Source organism: Mytilus galloprovincialis, chromosome 5 (assembly GCF_965363235.1).
Source record: "Mytilus galloprovincialis chromosome 5, xbMytGall1.hap1.1, whole genome shotgun sequence".
NCBI lineage: Eukaryota > Metazoa > Mollusca > Bivalvia > Mytilida > Mytilidae > Mytilus > Mytilus galloprovincialis.
Genome location: NC_134842.1, coordinates 79,075,199 through 79,098,718, shown reverse-complemented (window position 1 = coordinate 79,098,718; position 23,520 = coordinate 79,075,199). Strand labels below are relative to the sequence as shown.

At 32.9% G+C, this 23,520-nt stretch overlaps 2 long non-coding RNA genes across 2 annotated transcripts; one reads left to right on the top strand and one right to left on the bottom strand.

Annotated features, from left to right (window-relative positions):
* Positions 1 to 3,861: 3,861 nt before the first annotated feature.
* Positions 3,862 to 9,566, bottom strand: LOC143076451 (uncharacterized). The gene is made up of 3 exons (XR_012978653.1): positions 9,238 to 9,566; positions 5,452 to 5,539; positions 3,862 to 4,577 (listed from the first exon to the last, which is right to left on the bottom strand). It is a non-coding gene; the product is annotated as an uncharacterized LOC143076451 (long non-coding RNA).
* Positions 9,567 to 15,024: 5,458 nt separating this feature from the next.
* LOC143076452 (uncharacterized) lies at positions 15,025 to 23,520 on the top strand. Its single transcript, XR_012978654.1, has 3 exons — positions 15,025 to 15,579; positions 17,599 to 17,797; positions 23,131 to 23,520. It is a non-coding gene; the product is annotated as an uncharacterized LOC143076452 (long non-coding RNA).

Genomic DNA, 23,520 nt, shown 5'->3' with positions numbered 1-23,520 from the left:
TGTTTAGGGAGCAACAATTTATCAATGGGAGGTGTTAAATTTGAATGACCGAGTCAGAAATATTATATTTTAGTTTTTCGACGCTATCAATCATTTTTTTTTTTATCTAACATTATAAGGCATGATAAATGTTATTTTTGCCATCTGCTTGACCACAATATATGTTTCATCAAATTGGGGATCAGAACATTAAGAATAAAACTATACTCCCCCCTTTTGAAGTTAAATGGTTGTTCCCTGAGAGAAGAATATGTGTTGTTTATTTCAATGTCATATACATGTAGATGTTCAATATAAAATGTTTATTTAACTATTTCATTTAAAAAATAATATATAAATACACATTAAATCAACTATCTACTTATATAGATACTGTTGATCTTTCTCTTACACTCTAATATCGGTGACTGTACTTTGGGTTGATTTGCTACATGAACGTCATCAACAGTTTAAAAATATAGTCTTGTATAAGGCCGTTTTATTCGATAAAATTTTACTATAGTTAGAGAAGAAACCAAACGTATTATTTTGATTTATAGTGTTAATAAGTTAATTGAAGTTATGTGCAACACGTTCAAGCAACGAAGATTGTACCTACATTTATATACAAGAAACACACTTTAACAAAACATTAAAAAAAAATTCTTTCATCTGATTAAATGTTAATATCATAAAGATTAGCTGAACGTGGGTCATTTACGTAAGTTTCTGTTCGTACTTTCAAAAATACCTTTAAATAATGAATTGATGTATTCACCATTAGAAACAGACCAGATCTTTAGTTCTATTAAGATTTGCATGTTAAATCTCAATTTCTTATGAAATGTTCGGTACAAACAAGCTTCAATCAATGTTTGACATGTCTGCAATGTCAATGTCCGGATTATAGATCTACACGAAGGTGAAAATGAATGATCGCTTTGTCTTGTAGCTCTCATTGAGCTGATTGAAGTGTATAATTCATATCGACGTTTCTTTACTTTACCCTGGCTATAATAACAGCTTCCTTAAATCTATTATTGTAATGATATAGTCCGTAATTAATCTCGTATGATAATAAAATTCAATGTATATCGATAAAAATATATGATTGTAATGTTGATTTATATTATTATGTTATTCAATCCAATTGATATTGTAATTTTATTGTACAGGTTAAATCTCTTAATCCTAAAGCCTAGAGACATGAACGTTTACATCTGTGTGAATGAAAATATGTCTATTATTTGGCAGCAGTGAGCGTGATTTTATTTCATGTTTGTTTTCTTCAACTGATCTGAAGTCTTTCACTAGATGAGATACAATATTGAACGTGAAGGTGCTTTGTCCATTCAGTCTGAATGCTTCGTGTTTTCTGAAGTCGTTCACAAGATGAGATACAATATTGAACGTGAAGGTGCTTTGTCCATTCAGTCTGAATGCTTCGTGTTTTCTGAAGTCGTTCATTAGATGAGATACAATGTTGGATGTAAAGGCTTTGTCTATTCTATCTGAAACCTTCGTGTTTTATAAAGAAATGTCTGACAATGGTAAAGAATGATGAATTTCTATATGTTGCTACTACTGCTATTACAGTTTCCTCTTCTTAATATCATTTTATTGAATAAGAATGATACATTTCTATATGTTTATCACGCTGTCAGATATATTGGCTAAAATGTTTTTTTTTTATATCTCTCTCGTATTTAAAATTTATGTTCATTTTTATATAATCTAATTCCTTTTCATATTGCCTCGATATAACCGTTCTGTGCTAAATGCAGCTATTGTGGCCCACAAACATAGACATGACTGTTTATATAGCCAACAGGGAAGATCAGGGATCAAGGTTTATATAGCCAACAGGGAAGATCAGGGTTCGAGGTTTATATAGCCAACAGGGAAGATCAGGGTTCAAGGTTTATATAGCCAACAGGGAAGATCAGGGATCAAGGTTTATATAGCCAACAGGGAAGATCAGGGATCAAGGTTTATATAGTCAACAGGGAAGATCAGGGTTCGAGGTTTATATAGCCAAGAGGAAGAATCAGGGATCAAGGTTTATATAGCCAACAGGGAAGATCAGGGATCAAGGTTTTTAAAGCAAACAGGGAAGATCAGGGATCAAGGTTTATAAAGCCAATAGGGAAGATCAGGGATCAAGCATCAATATCAATAAAATTATTTGGAATGTTAAATTTGATTTGTTTGTTTGTTTGTTTTCTTTTTGAAAAAGAGGGGGGGTCGGATCGCTGAGCTGATGACGTTTATGCTCTATTCTCTTGACAATTGAAAGCTTGAATTATACGCGATCTATTATTGATATCGTGTGTTTAATCCATGATGTTACATGTCTGGGTTTTGTTTTTTTCTTTTGCATCTTTCGGGTTATATATCATTGTCAATGACGCATACATCACATGTCCTTTTATTTATGTTACAAAGGTTAGTTTATTGAAAATTAATGTTCACAGTATTGCGCAAGCTGTTCAATTTTCATTTAATGTTTATATCACTGCATGAATGATGTAATTTGTGACAATACAAAATATAGATTTTATGGGTCTTTATTTGATGTCGCCAAAACATGTTGTTATTTGAATTACGGCATTGGTTATGTAATATATATCTATAACAAAATCCCATTTGAACATAAATAAAACAATACTTTATGCATAATTTACATTGAAAATCTTAAAATCGATGTAAAGGTTTGCGTTATGTAATTATAGACATCATTCAGCAATCAAGAAATACAAACTTTCGGGAATGGATTTAAAGATAATTATGTGAAGTCTACAGCAGCAATCCAACAGCACTAAAGCCACAATAGATTATCATATTTAAACAAGTTTTATGCCCCACCTACGGTAGTAGAGGGCCATTATGTTCTCTGGTCGGTGCGTCCGTTCGTCAGTACGTTCGTTTGTCTGTCCGTCTGTCCCGCTTCAGGTTAAAGTTTTTGGTCAAGGTACATTGTAGTTTTTGATGAAGTTGAGGTCCAATCAACTTGAAACTTAGTACACGTGTTCCCTATGATATGATCTTTCTAATTTAATGTCCCATTAGTGTTTATATTCCAATTTTACGGTCAACTGAACATAGAAAATGATCGCGCGAGTTGGACAACCGTGTACTTCGGACACTTTCTTGATTTTTGTCAGTTTTCATTTACTTATATATTCGTTGAGAGAGCTTTGAACACTGGACACTTTTAATTTGCAAAACACTCATTTGCAAATCCGCCGCCGCCTCAAACAAGAGCTACAATATCATGTATATAACCAAAATGTGCGGAATTACATGGGATTCAATAATTTCATTGGTTTTATACTGTTACTTTCATATTTATTTTGCAATTTGAATTATAAAAACATGGGATTTTCAATATCCCATGGGACAGGGCAAAATCCCATGGGATTTACCATTATCCCATGGGATTTTGGTTAAATCCCATGGGATTTTTTTTTGGTCCCATGGGATTATTGTAGTCCCATGGGATATTTGTTGTCCCATGGGACAAAAAAAATCCCATGGGACTATAATTATCCCATGGGATTTTTAATATCCCATGGGACAAAATAAAATCCTATGGGATTAAAATTATAAATATATATATATAAATATAAAGTTATGTGTATGTTACAATGAATGCTGTTTGGTAGTAAAATGTTTTAAATGTATACGAGTTTTTTTTATATTTTTTATATATACATATATATAATTTTTTTTAAATTTTGTCACAAACATGTTTTTTATTTGTTTATATGACAATAAATATTATTCTTATTTTGGAATGTATAATAATAATATTTTACAGTCAAAGAATAAAGTCCTTTCACTGAAACAAAATGATGAAATTTCTAAATAAATGAAAAAATATTGTTTTGAAATCTTTGTCTTGTTTATTCTATTATGAAAAATAGAACTGAAAAAATATTTCATATTCTGACTGAATAGTTCACTCTTTTCATGAGGTAAGATTTTCTTTGTTATAGGTTCATTGCAATACTTGTATAGGCAAACAATTTGAATTATATATAACTTTGTGGTGTACATAATAGTATGCTTATAATTGCAAATTTATAATATAAACACTTTTTGTTAAAGTTTTTGCTTTCTTTATTCACAGCTTGCTATGTACAATTATTCAGTCCACTATATAAGAGTGAAGTCAATAAATAATTTCATTCACTAGAATATTCCTGCAATTCTTAGACAAAACATTTTTTCAATCTGTTCTTCAAAGATCTTCCTCTGTACATCTTTATTGAATGGAGAGATTCAAATGAGAAGACAAAGCAAGTTTATTTGGACAACAACATTCTAATATCTTGTTCATTCGTTCCATCTTTCAATTGATAATTACATTGTTGTATTTATATGATCAAGTTCTTGTGCATCAATGATCGTGATGATATGACTCCTTTTTGTTTATAGTCATCATGTTGAAATTTCCTCTTTCAAATAAATGTAGGAAAAAACATGTTCCATTTCAAATTAATAAAAAAGTCGCACTATGGAGAAAAATATCAGCTTTAAGTTTTCCGTTCAGTATTGATCTGTGAATGATGACCATGAAAATCCAGATTTCTGACCTACAAATACACAAACTCAAAAATTATCAGTGAAGAGATCAATAAAATGGCTATTTTATCATGTTTATGATTAATATGATAAACTTTCATTTAAATATTCAAGTACTAAATTACAGAAATCGCTTAAATTTTATAATAGTTTAGTTAAAGTACAGCTTATTTAAAATTATAATAAAAAATATAGGCCACCGATGAGTTAAATAAGATATTACATTTTTAATGCCAAAAAATGGCTTTTTTGCACCAAAGGGAGATAATTTGGAGCTTTTTCAATGATATATGCATTTTAAAAGTCATCTGGGGCCAAACCGAATTGATTGTTTTGAATGATTTGGTGTACCATATGATAAAGATATAAATAAATTGAGTTATGAAAAAAAAATATTAAAACATTTTTCTGAAATTGTTATACCCTAGAGCCTCCTTAAATGTCATTTGATCTCTATTGGAGAAATGTCTCATTGGAAATCAGACTGCTAAGTGTTTCTTATTTTTATATCAACCCAGCCATATTATACCTGTCTAATATCAGGAGCTTGTACATAGTTCAGTGGTTGATGTTGGTTCATACCCGTCATTTTTATTTTTCATAATTTTTTGTTTTTATAAATTAGTCTGGTATATTTGACGTTTGAATTGATGCTCTGTTTCAAATTTGGTTAGTGTTGACTTTTATAGATTACTATAACATGTATAGGGTATGGGTTTTCTCATTACTTACAGGTCATCAATGGCCTCTAATAAGTAATTACAATGCTTACATCCACTAAATTGAACTCTGATGGATAGTTTTCTCTTTCATCATACCACATCTTATTTTAATAAATATTTAATTATTATTCAAGGACAAAAAATTTTATAACAGTGGACTTACCATTTAGGCTTTGTTGACCTCTGTAAATCTTATTTTGTTGATAATTTCTTCTGTTTATAGTTTCCCCTTTATCTTTCATGTTCTTGCCCTACACATAAAAGGGTAAACATCATTTAATGACAAAAATAACTACTACATGTATTACATAATTAGTAGGCAACTGAAAATTTTGTCTTATTTGTATATAACATCAACTTACTCATCATTCTTGCTGTTCAATATCATGAATATTATCATTATTCTATGAATATGAGGTCACAGTAAAATTAACCTTGGCAGGCAGACATCTTTTTTTATATGATACCTTGTAGTCATTCCATACAACAAGTAGACCTATGCTTAAAAAATCTAAGGCCAAAATTAAAAATATGTTTGTTTCCCCTCCCCTCACACTGGTCAAAAATAAGCGCCCGGGTCAAAAAATTATTTTCCACAAAAAAATCGAAATTATTTTTTTCCTGAAAATAATTTGTTTCCATTTTTGGAAAGTGCTTGAAAGCAGAAGGATTGATAATCTAAATAAATACACTCAAATTGAGCACAAACAACTGATAAGTGGCCTGGACTGGACAAGTCAAACCATTCATGTGACCATGCTATGACAATCACATCCAGTTAAAAAAAACTAGAGGCTCTCAAGAGCCTGTGTCGCTCACCTGTTAATGTGTTTACTGATGTCAGCCATCTTCGTTGGTAGGCGGGGTCATTAGACACTTTTTTTTTTAAATAGATACCCTAGTATTATGATTGTGGCCAAGTTTGGTTAAATTTGGCCAAGTAGTTTTAGAAATGATTTTTATACAAGTTACAAAAATGACGAAAAGTTGTTCAATATTGACTATAAAGGGCAATAACTCCTTAAGGGGTCCTCTAACAATTTTGATCATGCTGACTTATTTGTAGATCTTACTTTGCTGAACATTATTGCTGTCTACAGTTTATCTCTATCTATAATAGTATTCAAGATAATAACCAAAAACTGCAAAATTACCTTAAAATCACCAATTTTAGGGCAGCAACCCAACAACAGGTTGTCCAATTCAACTGAAAATTTGTGAGGGGATATATCTTATTCTGATGGACATTTAAATCTTCAAAGATTTGCCCTAAATGTCTTAGTTTCAAAGATATAAAGCAAAACCTGCATTTTACCACTATGTTCTAATTTTAGCCATGTCGGCCATTTTGTTTGGTAGGCTGAGTCATCGGACACATTTTTTAAACTACAAACCACAATGATAATTGTGGCCAAGTTTGGTTAAATTTGGCAAAGTAGTTTCAGAGAAGAAGATTTTTAAAAAAGTTACAAAAAATTATGAAAAGTTGTTAAAAATTGACTATAAAGGGCAATAACTCCTTAAGGGGTCGACTGACAATTTTGATCATGTTGACTTATTTGTAGGTCTTACTTTGCTGAACATTATTGCTTTTACAGTTTATCTCTATCTATAATAGTATTCAAGATAATAACCAAAAACTGCAAAATTTCCTTAAAATAACCATTTCACAGGCAGCAACCCATCAACAGGTTGTCCGATTCGTCTGAAAATTTCAGGGCAGATAGATCTTGACCTGATCAACAATTTTACCCCATGTCAGATTTGCTCTAAATGCTTTGGTTTTTGAGTTATAAGCCAAAAACTGCATTTTACCCCTATGTTCTATTTTTAGCCATGGCGGCCATCTTGGTTGGTTTGACAGGTCACGCCACACATTTTTTAAACTAGATACCCCAAGGATGATTGTGGCCAAGTTTGGTAGAATTTGGCCAAGTAGTTTCAGAGGAGAAGATTTTTGTAAAAGTTTACAGACGACGGACGCAGGACGACAGACGACGAACGCCAAGTGATGAGAAAAGCTCACTTGACCTTTCAGGTCAGGTGAGCTAAAAAAAACTGCCTTCCTGGTCTGTTTACAAAGGGTAGACCCGGGGAGGGGAAACAGACATTCTTTTAAATGTGGCCTGATAAAATGACAAAACCAAGAAAACTTATCATTGACCAAAGAACAATAAAATGCGGTCATGGTTTATATATGAATCTGCCATTCAGACATGCACACCTTACAATTGTTTCATATCTACCAAATATAATCTACCTGTAACTTTAAACATATGATAAACTGACAAAACAATGCAGTGTTTCATTGACCAATGAACCATGCATGAAAATGAGGTCAAGTTCATATAAAATATGACAGACAGCTAAGTGCATCTTACAATTATATCATTCACTAAATAAAGGGGCCTTATTGCTTACAGTATCCGGAAAATTGACCAAACCACAAAAACTAAATATTTTCAAAGTTCCTTATATCCTGCCAATTTGTTATGGTTGTGCCTGTTCCAAGTCAGGATCCGATAATTCAGTGATTGTCGTTTGTTTATGTGTAACATATCTGTTTTTCAATTTTTTTGTACATAAATTAGGTTGTTAGTTTTCAACTTTCAACTTGGCTATCATGTGTAAAATCATACAAGTGTTGGGAAAACAGGAAGTTGTCGAGTGATGAATCTGAAAATGCATCACACGGTATAGCTGACTTATTTAACCCTGAAACCAAATTTCAGAAATCCTTCTATTGTAGTTCCTAAGGAAAATGGGACGAAAAATATTCATCGGACGGACTGACTGACGCAAGGATGGATGGACAGACAGGGGTAAAACAGTATACACCCCCTTTTTGAAAGTGGGGGCATAATTTTAATACGGGGCTATAAAAACCCATGCAAGATGTCAAAACAAAAAGAAGTAACCTAATTCTTACTTGTTAGGGGCTATTTATTTATTGTCGGTTATACATATAACAATACAACATATTAAAGGTCTGTAGAGCTTTTATCCGACATACATATATATGACAAGCACAATACATTTGTACATGAAACATAAAGCTCATCACTGAGATAGTAGTCTCAGATAGAGGGAGGTGGGGTCAACCAAACTCCCCTATTCAATCTGAATGCAGGACAGAAAGTCACAGTCAAAAAGTCACACACTGTCACAGGACAAAAAGTCACAATTTAGTTTTGAGATTATTTTTCTTTGAACAAGAAAACACTCTTTTTGTATTTTTCTTGAAGTTTTATACATGAACATGATGTAGCAACTTTAAATTAAAATTTATTAAAAACAAATAAATCAGTGCATTAGGTTTGCGCACATTACCATTACATTTGCGCACAAAAATCATTACGTTTGTGTGCAGCTTTTGATTACATTTGCACGCATTTTTTAACATGTAAATATAAAAAAAAAGATATAGTATGATTGCCTTTTACAGCTGACTATGCGGTATGGGCTTTACCTCGGGCTTTGCTCATTGTTGAAGGCTGTTTGGTGACCTATGGTTGTTAATGTCTGTGTCATTTTGGTCTCTTGTGGACAGTTGTCTCATTGGCAATCATACCATACCTTCTTTATATTGGCTTATGGTTGAAGGCCGTAAAGACCTCTAGTTGTTAATGTCTGTGTCATTTTGGTCTCTTGTGGACAGTTGTCTCATTGGCAATCATACCACATCTTCTTTTTTATATTATGAACAATTTCCTAAAATTAAAAATGAATATATGTAATAAAAAGAAGATATTTCAAAATCTTTTTTCATTTATATTCAATCAATTGTCAACAAATTGTTTGTGACTTTTTGTCCTATTAACTTTGTTACTTTATGCCTGAGTTTGACATGTGTTTGACTTTTTGTCGGAATGGCCTGTGACTTTCTGTTTTTGCAGAAGTCCAGGGAGTGTTAAAAAATCACATGTGCAAGTTGAGAGTCAACACTTACACAGGGACTACACAATACTTTTTCAGAATGTCAGCAAAAAAGAATCACTGGTGACAGGGGAGTGTAACCGATGAATTGATCCTGAATCAGATAAGATTTTCCCGGTACGTCTAAACACCGCTCAGGAGGACCTCCTGGGTGCACACATGCAGGGCATACAAAGTGCACTCATGGCAGACCCTATATAGTCGCCGTCGTATCTGCACACATGATGGATGTATATATTCGTTATAGATCGTCATACACTTCTCATTTTAGAGTTAAATTTGCAAGCAACCTCTTAAGATTCTAAAATAATAATGCTACTAAAAATATATTATTTCCCCCAATTTTCGCAATTTTTTCGCCATATAAAATATTTAGGCGACTGTGCTTTTAGTGAATATAAAAGATCACGAGGCCTCACGAATAAATATAAATATGAAATATACTGGAACATCGATTAGCATAGATCGAGCAGCAGAGTAAACTTCCACATAAATCTCGAAGTTATTTACGCCGGATAATATAGACTGTGCTCCTGAATAAAGTTGTCAAATACATTAATTTGTGTTTTTTTACTTCTACAAGAAATGTGATTCAAATGCTAATTACGCACCATTTGCTGAGCAGAGAATCATTCTAAGCCAGGAACCGTCTATACTAACTGATAACAGTAAGAATAGAAAGTCTCTGTAAAAAGGCAGTCAATACTAACAGAACTGTATTAACTTAATGATGCATGTACATCAAGTTCCAGCACCTCACCAAGCACCCTTGCCTTGCATACTGAGATGGCAAACTGGTGTGTGTCAGTATTTTAACATAAAACTGCGTAGGTTCATATCGTTTGATTCGACGTTTGTTTGGTTATTTTTTAAGGATCGTTGTAAAATTATATCTAAATCTTTGTTAAAATACGATTTTAAATTGTTCAATTCTTTCTATTTCATAATTTTGTCAAAGTCTACTTTTTAAAGTTTTAAATTTTACAGAAAAAATGAATATTCCAATTTGATTTGAAGAAAATCTTTTTGAACTGTCATGACATGGCGTTGCAAAGCTGATTACAGGTAACTATAACATACAGTAATTTTCCATTACGACAGTGCGTGTATTCTCGGGTGTGTATAACGTATAGTTTTCTAGAGAACATCCTGTCTACGTGTAATACAGATTGATGACATTATACAACATTTCTTTGGTTAAATGTGATAAGGTATCTGTATCCATTCCCTATTTCAACACCACTAATTTTTCGAAGAAAAAAAATCAAAAAAAAAATTATATGAAATTAAGAAGAAAAGTAGCAAATATAAACTTCAGTAATTGCGCATTGAGTAAACATAATTCCAATATTGCATGAACAAATCCGTGAGAAAACGTATATATACATGTATGAATAAAGATGTGTTTTAAAAGACCTATTGGCATTATTTCACACTAGGACCTAAGATAACTAGAACTAAGCAATGGTTGATCCAGAAATTTTCATATGTGGGGACTCATTGACTGCCTTAGAGGGGTCACGTCCAGTCATGCTTCCGTGATTCCCTATATAATCTACCATTTGTTTCCCAAGATTTAGGAGGGGGGCTGGTACACACATATATATAAATATACCTCTGCGGCGGACCCAGCCATTTGAAAAGAAGGGGGTCTCAAACCCAGGACAAAAGGGGGAGGGGGTGGTTCCAACCATATGTCCCCATTCAAATACATTGATCGTTCAAAAAAAGGGGTGGTTCCAACCCCCGAAACCCTCCCCCTGGATCCGCCACTGATACCTAGTATGCATATAATTAAGAACAGCTTTGAATATATGCATATAAAATAATGGTACGTTTAAAAACCGTTCAGGATCTCCTGGTTGCACACAGGACATTAAGTAACTTAGGACATGTATATATAATAGTAAGAGTTCAGGGTATACATTCGATAACTAACATATTTTATAATTTTGTAATTTTTGTTTTGATAAAATCAGAGACATATAATACATGTATTGAGACATATATAATACATGTGTCTCTGAAAAAATCAAACCATCTTTAAAGAAGTTATTTCAGTTTGAATCGACTGTCTTTTGCATTAGAATTCCAAAACGTTAATGTTATTTACAAATGCCAAAACCTGCAAGAAAGAAACATTTATATTCGGTGATTTTTACACTAAACGTTTTCGTAATTTGTTTTAAAAATATTAAAAAGTACATGTACATCGTTTTTTCAAGATTTGTATAGTAACTGGTTTAATTAAGTCCCCTTGATGAAATTTAAATTGCGAGACGCTAATTAATAAACTATGATCTATCTATCGGCATGCGTCGTTATTTGGGATACGTCACGGATGACCGATGGTCATATTCAATACGATATACCAATCATCATTTGAATTTGGGCAATTGATCTTTAATAATTAGGACTAATTGGTGATGGCAGAGAATAAGTCGCTGGTGATGGACCATCATGGTTAAAAACATATACAAGTAAACTTTGCAAAAAAAAAGGTTTCCTCGGAAAAAATTATGAAAATATATGAATATGCTAAATAAATTTTTTTTCCGAAATAATAATTAAAGACGTTTAGAAATAACAAATTTTCACAGTTGGGAAATTTTCAATTCAAGTTATTTCATTTTGAAAACGTTGAAAAATATAGATCTTATTATATGTTAAATGTGGGCCGCTTGGAGATCAACTTGTGAAACCCTGCATAATTAGGGTTTGTCTACTTTCGTCTTTTTATATTACCAAACATTCTATAATCAAGGATTTGTACAAGGCCTTGTTATAATGAATATTATCGCCAATATCACCATAATTAAATAAAGAACAGATACAATATTCGCCTAAAGAGTTTGCCATCTAACAATTCAAAATGAAATGTTGAGTCGAAACTGAGGTACCAAATCTATAAAAAGAATCACTATTTTAGTCGAAATTAAACTGTATATAATATTCTTTTTTTCAAAACTCCTGAAATAATTTAACATTAACTATAGAGAGCTTACATATGCAAATCTGTTTAAAAGTATGTGAGCGTAAATAAAATTTGTTTATTACCCCCCCCCCCCCCCCTTTTTCCTTCTATAAAATTTAATTGTAAACGATTTTCGTTCTTAATTTGTGTTTGCTCATTAACTGGGGTTCATGCTGTCAAAAAAAATGTCTCCTTGTGTAAAAGTTATTGATAAGAAAAAATTGAAGCTTCCAGAAGAATAACGTTACGTCTAAACACCGCTTGAAGGACCTCCTGATTGCACTCATGACATACGAAGTGCACTCAGGACCCTTTATAGTCATCGCACACAGGATGGATGCATATATTCTTTATACGCTTCTTATTTTAGAGTTAAATTTGGTAGAATTTGTAATTCTTAGAAAATAATAAGGGCACGTGTCACTGATTACACAACTACTGAGCCATGAATTATCCAATCAACAAAATTAATTGGATTATCTTTATTGTTGTTTTATACATTGTGTTGTTAGTACAGTCTGACCATGCGGGAAGTAATATTGTGACGTCTAGAATGAATATCACGATGTTTTAAGATTTTCGTCTTTTATTAAAATTTCGTTCCATAAATTTTTAAGTTTTATTCTTAATTTTATTATCATGTCCTGGACCAGTAATTAATTCTTTGCACGAGTTTGAAAAGGGAAATAATTATAAATGTTCATACTTTAAAAGAATTTATATTAATTAAAGTTTTGTATATGGAATCCGTTCTAAACGGTAAAAGCCGTACTTTTCAAACAATCAAACTCATATACATGTAGTTAGATGTTATTTCTCATTTTTATCGAACTTGTCCAGGAATTTTATTTTTGAGTTATACGAATATTTTAAGAAATCCGTTTTTATTAAGTTTTTTTTCTCTAATTAAAGTCGTTTTGTCCAGTTTCACAAGCCTGAAACGAATTTCAATGCGAAAATAAATTCTGAAAATGAACTTGTCTCCGTTTTCGTCTCCGTTTTTTGATTGTAGTAGCGAGAAATTTAAAAAAAGAAGATGTGGTATGATTGCTTATGAGACAACTATCCACAAAAGACCAAAATGACACAAACATTAACAAAGAAAGACTATTTCGAAGACAGTTTATTGACACGAAATCCGTTCAAACCACGACTAAGTCTTCGTGCACAGATTTCCGTTAATTTTTTTTTAAACTGAATATTGTACATAATTGTCTTCTCTTGTATAATGGTTTGTTGAGAATAAAGATATACAAATGTAATAAAATTTGATATTCAGTCAACATTGTGTTTGTTTAAAAACGAAAGAATAAAGAATCACACTGAAAAACAAAAATCGAACTTGTTACAGAAAAAAAAACGCAACTATAAAATAATTTTCTTTATTCGTGAACTGCAAAACACAACAAATTAATTTACCCGTCATCATGAAAAATAAACTGAAAAAGCACATCGAATGAGATATATGTTTTATTTTTCTATATGCAAATTCATGTTAAAGGTAAAACTGAACTAAACAATACAATTCCTAAAAAACAATAAAGATAATCCAATCAATTTTGTTGATTGGATAATTCATGGCTCAGTAGTTGTGTAATCAGTGACACGTGCCCTCGTTATTTTATAAGAATTAACATATCTATCTAAGTTCGATTCAGGCGCGGATCCAGAGGTGGGAGGGGGTTCCGGGGGGGTTGGAACCCCCCCTTTTTTTGGCCGATCAATGCATTTGAATGGGGACATGTAGTTGAACCCCCCTTTTTTTTGCCCTGGGTTAGGACCCCCCCTTTTTTAAATGGCTGGATCCGCCCCTGCGATTTCAACTTCTACCAAAATTTAACTCTAAAATAAGAAGCGTATAACGAATATAAACATCCATCATGTGTGCAGATATGATTACGGTAATGGGTCCTGAGTGCACTTTGTATGTCCTGAGTGCACTTTGTATGTGCTGAGTGCACTCAGGAGGTCCTGAGCGGTTGTTTAGACGTACCCGAAGAATAAATCATTTCCTGAACCTAAAATACATTTATCTGTAATTAAAGAAAATTCGCCTAAAACATTCTCTCATATATTTAAACAATTAATTGTAAAATAATTAATTCAACGTCGGACTTTCTGTCTGTTTACTAATACTTTTCTTGTTCAGTTTAGTTTATACCCATAATAGATGAACGGAAATAAGTACTTTTTTTAGGAAAATTTACAATTAGATGAACGGAATTAAGTACTTTTTAGGAAAATTTACAACTCAAATTTTCAAAAACAAAATTCTACACTTTTTACCTGGATGTTTTTCTCTGTCTCGAAGCCGCAACCTTTGACCCCGTATCAAACGTAGCGACCAACACCTCACATGACGTATTCTCGATGTTGAGGTATTGACAATATACAATCACATTTATCAATCACATTTATCAATATACAGCAAGTAAGTAATTTGGTGTTGAATGCCAGTAGATCAGAATTTGTTAATTGAACTTTACCTGTTTAAGGGGCACTAGCTGCCAAATTCATGTTTCTTCATCGATTTTAATAAAATTCACATAACGTGTATATAGTGTTGAATTGTTTATTAAAATGTTGCGCACAATCTTGGCTGATATGCATAAAACCATTATATTTCATGACACTGCATGAAAAAGAAATTGACTTATCGCATAATACCAGAACCAGAGACATATATATTGTATCTAATATCTCTGCCAGAACTAAAAAATAAACTATAGTAAGTCCACATACACATAAGAGGGTATGGATGTGAATTAACAGAATAGAGAACAAAGGACAAAGAAAAAAAGGAATAAAGAATAGAGAAAGAAAGAGAATAATGGAAAAAAGTGTAAGTTATTAAAAATATAACTAAAACAAGAATGTGTCCCCAGTACACGGATGCCCCACTCGCACTATCATTTTCTATGTTCAGTGGACCGTGAAATTGGGGTAAGAACTCTAATTAGACATTAAAATTAGAAAGATCATACCATAAGGAACATATATACTAAGTTTCAGGTTGATTGGACTTTAACTTCATCAAAAACTACCTCGACCAAAAACTTTAACCTGAAACAGGACGAACGAACGGACGAACGAACGGAGGCACAGACCAGAAAACATAATGCCCCTCTACTATCGTAGGTGGGGCATAAAAAGAAGACAGAAAAAAAGACACCCCTCCGAGACGAGCCTTACATGCACTGTTATTACCCAAGGTTAATTTTACGGCGGCTCATTTTATTTTGGCTTAGAAATAAACATAATTGACAAGTTTCCTTCCCCTGCATTCTCGATCCCACATGTAAATAGCACGGTGATTTCAAAAAGACATTGAGACATCATTACTACACTTGCCGTCAGTATTTGAATATATTGATTAAGAAGGTATAGAAGATTAATGCACGCACACTATTATCCACCACTGGCCTAAATAGTTAGTCCGCAAACAACGAGGGTCATAAAAACCCAGCACTTTGAACACAGCCACCGGCATGGTGTGAATCTGAAAGCTTCCCACTATCCATTTCTACCCATAGAAAACTTTTGCCTTTCATTTATCAAAAATGAAATATGTTGATATTAATGGTATATAAGAATTATTGGGGAATTCAAACCATTCCTATTGTAAGTGATAAAACTAAATTTATATCAGGGTGATTGAAATGAGGAAAAAAAAGGGGGAATCAGGAGTTCAAGGCCCCCTGTTTGGGAAAAGAATTGGTTGATTATATATGGAATCACTGAGTCATGGCAGGAGCAGGCCCCTCTTAGGCAGTCGGTGGGCCCCACTTATGAAAAATTCTGGATCCACCACTGTGGTCATGGTGGTCTTCAGTTGTATTATCTTTTAAAAAAAAAATTACACCTGTATAGTGTATATTCTTTAGTGTAAATCAAGGGAAAATACTGTGAACTATCTGTGCATTGGGGCTTATTAAAAGGTATTTGGGGGGGGGGGGGGGGGGGGAGGGGGAAGAAAGAAGGGAGGGTGAGTCCATGGGAGGTAATCCCCACCCCTTTCAATTTGAGAATATATATGCTATTATCTTGTAAACGGTCCAGATCCCCATCCCTAAACCATATATATTCTTGAATGGGACGATAAAACAAATCAAATGAAATTAAAAGGAGGTCTTTGGGGGTTACCCCACTCTGTTCAATTTGAGAATGTGCTATTATCTTGTGAACGATCCAGATCCCCACCCCTAAACCATATATATTCTTGTCGGGGACAATAAAATTAATAATGAAATAAAATAAAAGTGAAGTCCCACCCCCTCTAGTTTGAAAACTTGTAAACGGTCAAGATCCCCACCCCTAAACCATATTTATATATTCTTGTATAGAACAATAAAACAAATCAAAGGAAATATAGGGAGAGTCCATGGGGTTCACCCCCACCCCCACATGTTTGAGAAACTTTTAAATGGTTGAGATCCCCTGTCATCCAGTGGTTAGGTGAAAAAATTTCAGGATCCCTGATCCCCACCGTCAAACCATATATATTCTTGTATGAGACAATAAAACAAATCAAATGAATATAGGATCATCCCCTTTGTCTTGGGTTGGGAACCCCCCTTTTTAAAATGGCTGGATCCGCCCCGGCATACCATCTAGCTAGCTATAAAGGCTTTAAAAATATGAAATCAAACAAGGAAATTAACAGTGTAGGCAACTGTTTTGAATTTAAAAAAAAGTCTTTTACATATATATAACAATGTTAAATTTTTTGTGCATTTATTTTTGCTTATCGTATTTTCAATAATAGACAAAATTGCATGATTGAATATTGTAATTTAAGAAAAATCAGCATACATGATATAAAATGGGAAGTGGAAACTGGGAATTTGACAAAGAGACAACAACCCAATCAAAGAGCAGACAACGGCCGAAGGTCACCTATGGGTCTTCAATGCAGTGAGAAAAATTCGGCACTGGTCTTCAGCTCATAAATATGTATCAGAAATGAAAACGAGATACAGCTTTCAGTTGTATTAATAAAAACCTCACAATAAGTTCTGAATATCAGAATATACAGTATTGCAAGATTCTCTCAAAATGTACACATAGAGCTGAAAAACTGTCAGTGACTGTAAAATTAATCATGCTTACATTAAAGTCCATGGAGTCCATCTTAATATGCATACTCTCGTACAAAGGAATATAAGTATGCAATAGACATCAAGTTTTCAAAAATAAGAGTATCTATGCCATTAATTTACGACAAGATCTTAATCAAGTAATAATTTCGGTTTGTTTAAATATTTCGGAGGTTAGTATGACCTCCTCTTTGGTGATGATGTTTTCGTTTTAAAGTTGGGAAAATTGTTTGTACATGTACCAACAAAAATAAAAACACAAATTCAATCTAGAATTATGTTTTTATCATTTTTTTATGTTTAGGTTGTCAGCAAGATGAAAAGGACAAGTATGCAGTTCAAAATTCAAAATGTGGATAAGTTGAGGTTCTAGGTCTTACCTTTGCAGATTTTCATATTTTGCATGAATGAATTCAAAGGTTATATGATGGACAGCAGAGAAAGAAAAAAACAACTTTTCAATTATCCTGCTCCTGGATAAATGTAAAACATCTTGTTTTTCGGTAAGTTTTATGCTCTGTTTTGATAGTGTTAGTGCATTCATCTTTCCAGTCTTTCCTCTAAATTGTAAGTTTTTGGTGAGTGTTCACCATGAATTTCAGTAAGTAACTTGTGGATTTACATGTATATACTCAAAATTTAGTACTAATATTAATGGGATTTTAGCATGACATCCTGCCAAATGCTTGTTAATCATGTTTATGTTCCAGAACAAACAAGTATTTGGACTGTACGCATACAGTCTGCCCAATTTTAAGAAGTTGGTCAAGTTTATTACAAACAAATGTACAGTACAGATCAACATAACTGAAATCTTTAATAGATTAATACAAAAAGTTTAATTGCAGTTAAAATAAAAACACAGGTTTGGTTGAGCTGGTACCAGACAGTACAAGTATACTTAAATGGTCTGACTGTACACATATGGTGGGACTGTAAGTTCTGGACCATAAAAGTAAGATCCGAATACTGATATGGTCTGGAACATTTATACATGTCTTAAAATTAATATCAAACACATTGGTGTTTTTGAACTTGGTAATAAGTTATGTGATAGAACTATAATGTTTTGGGATATCAAAATCAAAAATATCCCATTTTTAGCTCACCTGGCCTAAAAGGCCAAGTGAGCTTTTCTCATCACTTGGCGTCCGGCGTCCGGCGTCCGTCGTCCGTCGTCCGTCGTCGTCGTCCGTCGTCGTCGTTAACTTTTACAAAAATCTTCTCCTCTGAAACTACTGGGCCAAATTAAACTAAACTTGGCCACAATCATCATTGGGGTATCTAGTTTAAAAAATGTGTCCGGTGACCCGGCCAACCATCCAAGATGGCCGCCATGGCTAAAAATAGAACATAGGGGTAAAATGCAGTTTTTGGCTTATAACTCAAAAACCAAAGCATTTAGAGCAAATCTGACATGGGGTAGAATTGTTAAACAGGTGAAGATCTATCTGCCCTGAAATTTTCAGATGAATCGGACAACCCGTTGTTGGGTTTCTGGCCCTGAATTAGTAATTTTAAGGAAATTTAGCTCTTTTTGGTTATTATCTTGAATATTATTATAGATAGAGATAAACTATAAACAGCAATAATGTTCAGCAAAGTAAGATTTACAAATAAGTCAACATGACTGAAATGGTCAGTTGACTCCTTTAGGAGTTATTGCCCTTTATAGTCAATTTTTAACCATTTTTCGTAAATCTTAGTAATATTTTACAAAAATCTTCTCCTCTGAAACTACTTGGCCAAATTAATCCAAACTTGGCCACAATCATCTTTTGGGTTAGTAGTTTGAAAAATGTGTCCGGTGACCCGGCCATCAAACCAAGATGGCCGCCATGGCTAAAAATAGAACATGGGGTAAAATGCAGTTTTTGGCTTATAACTCAAAACCCAAAGCATTTAGAGCAAATCTGACGTGGGGTAAAATTGTTTATCAGTTCAAGATCTATCTTCCCTGAAATTTTCAGATGAATCAGACAACCCGTTGTTGGGTTGCTGGCCCTGAATTAGTAATTTTAAGGAAATTTTGCTCTTTTTGGTTATTATCTTGAATATTATTATAGATAGAGATAAACTATAAACAGTCAGAGCTCAGACATAAATAAGTCTGAATCTGCTTTTGACTTATAGATGTCTAAATTTGTAAGTTTTAGGATTTGTCTCCCTTTAATGCAATACAAAATACGACTTAAATAAGTCAAATATTGTTAAGCAAGAAATGATTGACCAGAATCAAAAAGTTGCAAATATCAACTCCTACAAGTCGATAAGTTACCAAAATTGGTCAACTTCAAGACCCACGCATACTTATAAAAAGGTCATGCATCTAAATCAAATAATGACAACATTGAAAGCCAATGCCTTGTCTTCTAAAGAAAAATATGAATGAGAGTCTGAAAAATCGGGGATCATGTTAATTAACCTTACAATGCAACCACCTGGATCCACACTTAATGAGGTAAACATCTGTGTTTAGTAAGGATGTTCAATTAGATAATTAAATATAGATAGATCAAGTCCTTGTGAACTCTCAGACAGGTTTTTACTGTCAAAGGTGGTGTAGTTTGGCCACCAAGTCAAGTTAAGTTTTTTCATCAACATAAATAGACCTAAACAAGTCTGTCATTTTGTGACTTAGATAAGTCTAAAATTGAAAACACATTTTTATAAAGAATACATGTTTTGACTTCTTTAAGTCAAAAACAGAAATAGACTTGTTTATGTCTGAGCTCTGACTGATAAACAGCAATAATGTTCAGCAAAGTAAGATTAACAAATAAGTCAACATGACTGAAATGGTCAGTTGACCCCTTTAGGAGTTATTGCCCTTTATAGTCAATTTTTGTCGAGCCTGCAACTTTTGTTGCAGAAAGCTCGACATAGGGATAGTGATCCGGCGGCGGCTACGGCGGCGGCGGCGTTAGCTAACTTCTTAAAAGCTTTATATTTTAGAAGGTGGAAGACCTGGATGCTTCATACTTTGTATATAGATGCCTCATGTTACGAAGTTTCCGTCAGTCACATGTCCAATGTCCTTGACCTCATTTTCATGGTTCAGTGACCACTTGAAAAAAAAGTTCAGATTTTTTGTAATGTTGAATTCTCTCTTATTATAAGTAATAGGATAACTATATTTGATATGTGCGTACCTTGAAAGGTCCTCATGTCTGTCAGACAGTTTTCACTTGACCTCAACCTCATTTCATGGATCAGTGAACAAGGTTAAGTTTTGGTGGTCAAGTCCATATCTCAGATACTACAAGCAATAGGGCTAGTATATTCGGTGTATGGAAGGACTGTAAGGTGTACATGTCCAACTGGCAGGTGTCATCTGACCTTGACCTCATTTTTATGGTTCAGTGGTTATAGTTAAATTTTTGTGTTTTGGTCTGTTTTTCTCATACTATATGCAATAGGTCTACTATATTTGTTGTATGGAATGATTGTAAGGTGTACCTATCTAGCGGGCAGATGTCATGTGACCTTGACCTCATTTTCATGGTTCAGTGGTCAAAGTTAAGTTTTTGAGTTTTGGTCTTTTAATCTAATACTATATGCCATAAGTCATCTATATTTGGTGTATGGAAATATTTTATGATCTTTATGTCAGTCGCGCAAGTTTTATTTGACCGTGACCTCATTTTCACGGTTCATTGCACAGTGTTAAGTTTTTGTGTTTTGGTCTATTTTTCTTAAACTATAAGTAATAAGTCAACTATATATGTTGTATAGAAGCATTGTTAGCTGTACATGTCTGCCTGGCATGGTTCATCTGACCTTGACCTCATTTTCAAGGTTCCTTGGTCTTTGTTTAGTTATCTTGGTTAATGTTAAGTTTATGTGACAGTTGTATTAAAGCTTAGCTTTATACTTAGGACTATCAACATAATATCAATGATTAGTATAGAAGGCGAGACATTTCAGCGTGTGCACTCTTGTTAACCATTTTTCGTAAATCTTAGTAATCTTTTACAAAAATCTTCTCCTCTGAAACTACTTGGCCAAATTAATCCAAACTTGGCCACAATCATCTTTTGGGTTAGTAGTTTGAAAAATGTGTCCGGTGACCCGGCCATCCAACCAAGATGGCCGCCATGGCTAAAAATAGAACATGGGGTAAAATGCAGTTTTTGGCTTATAACTCAAACCCAAAGCATTTAGAGCAAATCTGACAAGGGGTAAAATTGTTTATCAGGTCAACATTTATCTGCTCAGAAATTTTTAGATGAATCGGACAACCCGTTGTTGGGTTGCTGACCCTGAATTGTTAGTTTTAAGGAAATTTTGCTGTTTTTGGTCATTATCTTGAATATTATTATTGATAGAGATAAACTGTAAACAACCATTATGTTCAGCAAAGTAAGATTTACAAATAAGTCAACATGACCGAAATGGTCAATTGACCCCCTTAGGAGTTATTGTTCTTTATAGTCAATTTTTAACAATTTTCATAAAATTTGTAAATTTTTACTAACATTTTCCACTGAAACTAATGGGCCAAGTTCATTATAGATAGAGATAATTTTAAGCAGCAAGAATGTTCAGTAAAGTAAGATGTACAAACACATCACCATCACCAAAACACAATTTTGTCATGAATCCATCTGCTTCCTTTAATATTCACATAGACCAAGGTGAGCGACACAGGCTCTTTAGAGCCTCTAGTTACTTTTAATAAAGAAGAAGATTATTGATGTATGTTTAAATGTATATTAAAATGAGACAGCAAGCCAACAACACAAAAAAAAAGGATAAAACATACATATTTTGTTTGTATCAATGTTATAATTTCCAATATGTTCAAGGTATTTTTTCATTGAAATAAAACACAAATTGAAATCTGTCTGAACTTCAAAAGCTTAAAGAAATATTGTTTCTGTTGTCTGCATTTTGTATAATATATTGCAAATTCTTGTGAATAATGGAATGTTATTATAGTTGTCTAAAGTTTTAACTTTTAACATTGATCTTTATACTGTAAAATTCATAAATTATTGCGTGCATTTATTATTGCGATTCTGTCATTTTAGACTTAAATGCGATTTTAAATTTTACGATTTTGAAAAATCCTGTTTAATCCATATAAAATATTTCATAATACAAGTTTAAATTATTGCGTATACAACTCCGTTGCATTTTTCGCAATAAAAAAAAACTTGCATTAATTCCGAATTTACAGTATATATATATATTATGTATATAACTTGGGAAAATACCCAAATTTTATAAAGAAGAATAATATACAATTACTGTCTTTTGACGAGGTAAATATGCGGTTTTATTGACTTTTGAAAAATGATATTCACTAAGGCCGACGGCCGAAGTGAATATCAGTTTTTCAAAAGTCAATTAAACCCCATATTTACCGAAACAAAAGACAGTAATTGTTTTATTCCATATTCCGAGAGAAGAACATGTATTTAATGAATAACCTATACCAAAACAAATTTTACATGAAACATTTAACCGTAACGTTGCATGTAAAAGCGCGTGACGTTTAGCGCGGTGAATAACACTTTCTCAGGTGAATATGCTTTTTTATTCAAAATCCAATTCATATAGAGAAACCTACTAATATAATACCAATATGGAATAAATTAATTGATTGTTATATGGTATTAGAATAGGAAGATGTGGTATATTGCTAATTTGACAACCCTCCATCAGAGACCAAAGGATGTAGGCCGTTAGCAACTGATGACACTGGACAACCTTTAACAATCAGTAAAATCCATACCGCATAGCTATTTTTATTGAAAATCATATTATTGCTACATGTATGAAAACAATTTTGTATAATCCATTACTTTAGATTTTATTGGTTCTTTTTCAGAAGGATTGATATTCACCACCTAAAATAAATGGAGAAAACATAGAAACAAGACCAGAATAAATTCAAAGAAAAAAGTTGGATCAGTTATTATTTTCATCACTCAGTCAATGATTTGAAGTTCTTTTAAATTCAAAAAAATATTGAAACCACAATAATGTCAAAGTTCTGTGCTGAATGTCCAAAAAGTGGACTATACCATCAAACAATGCTGGATGATAAGAAACTATTAATGTTTTGTGTTGAGGGATATTGTGAAAAAAATAGATTTACTTAAATAGCTACTAGTATGTTAAGCCTAACAATAGAGTTTTTATTGATTTCAAATGGCAAATAATTGTGTTTCAAGAAAGTATTCTATAATTCATGAATAAACATATATTGATACTTACA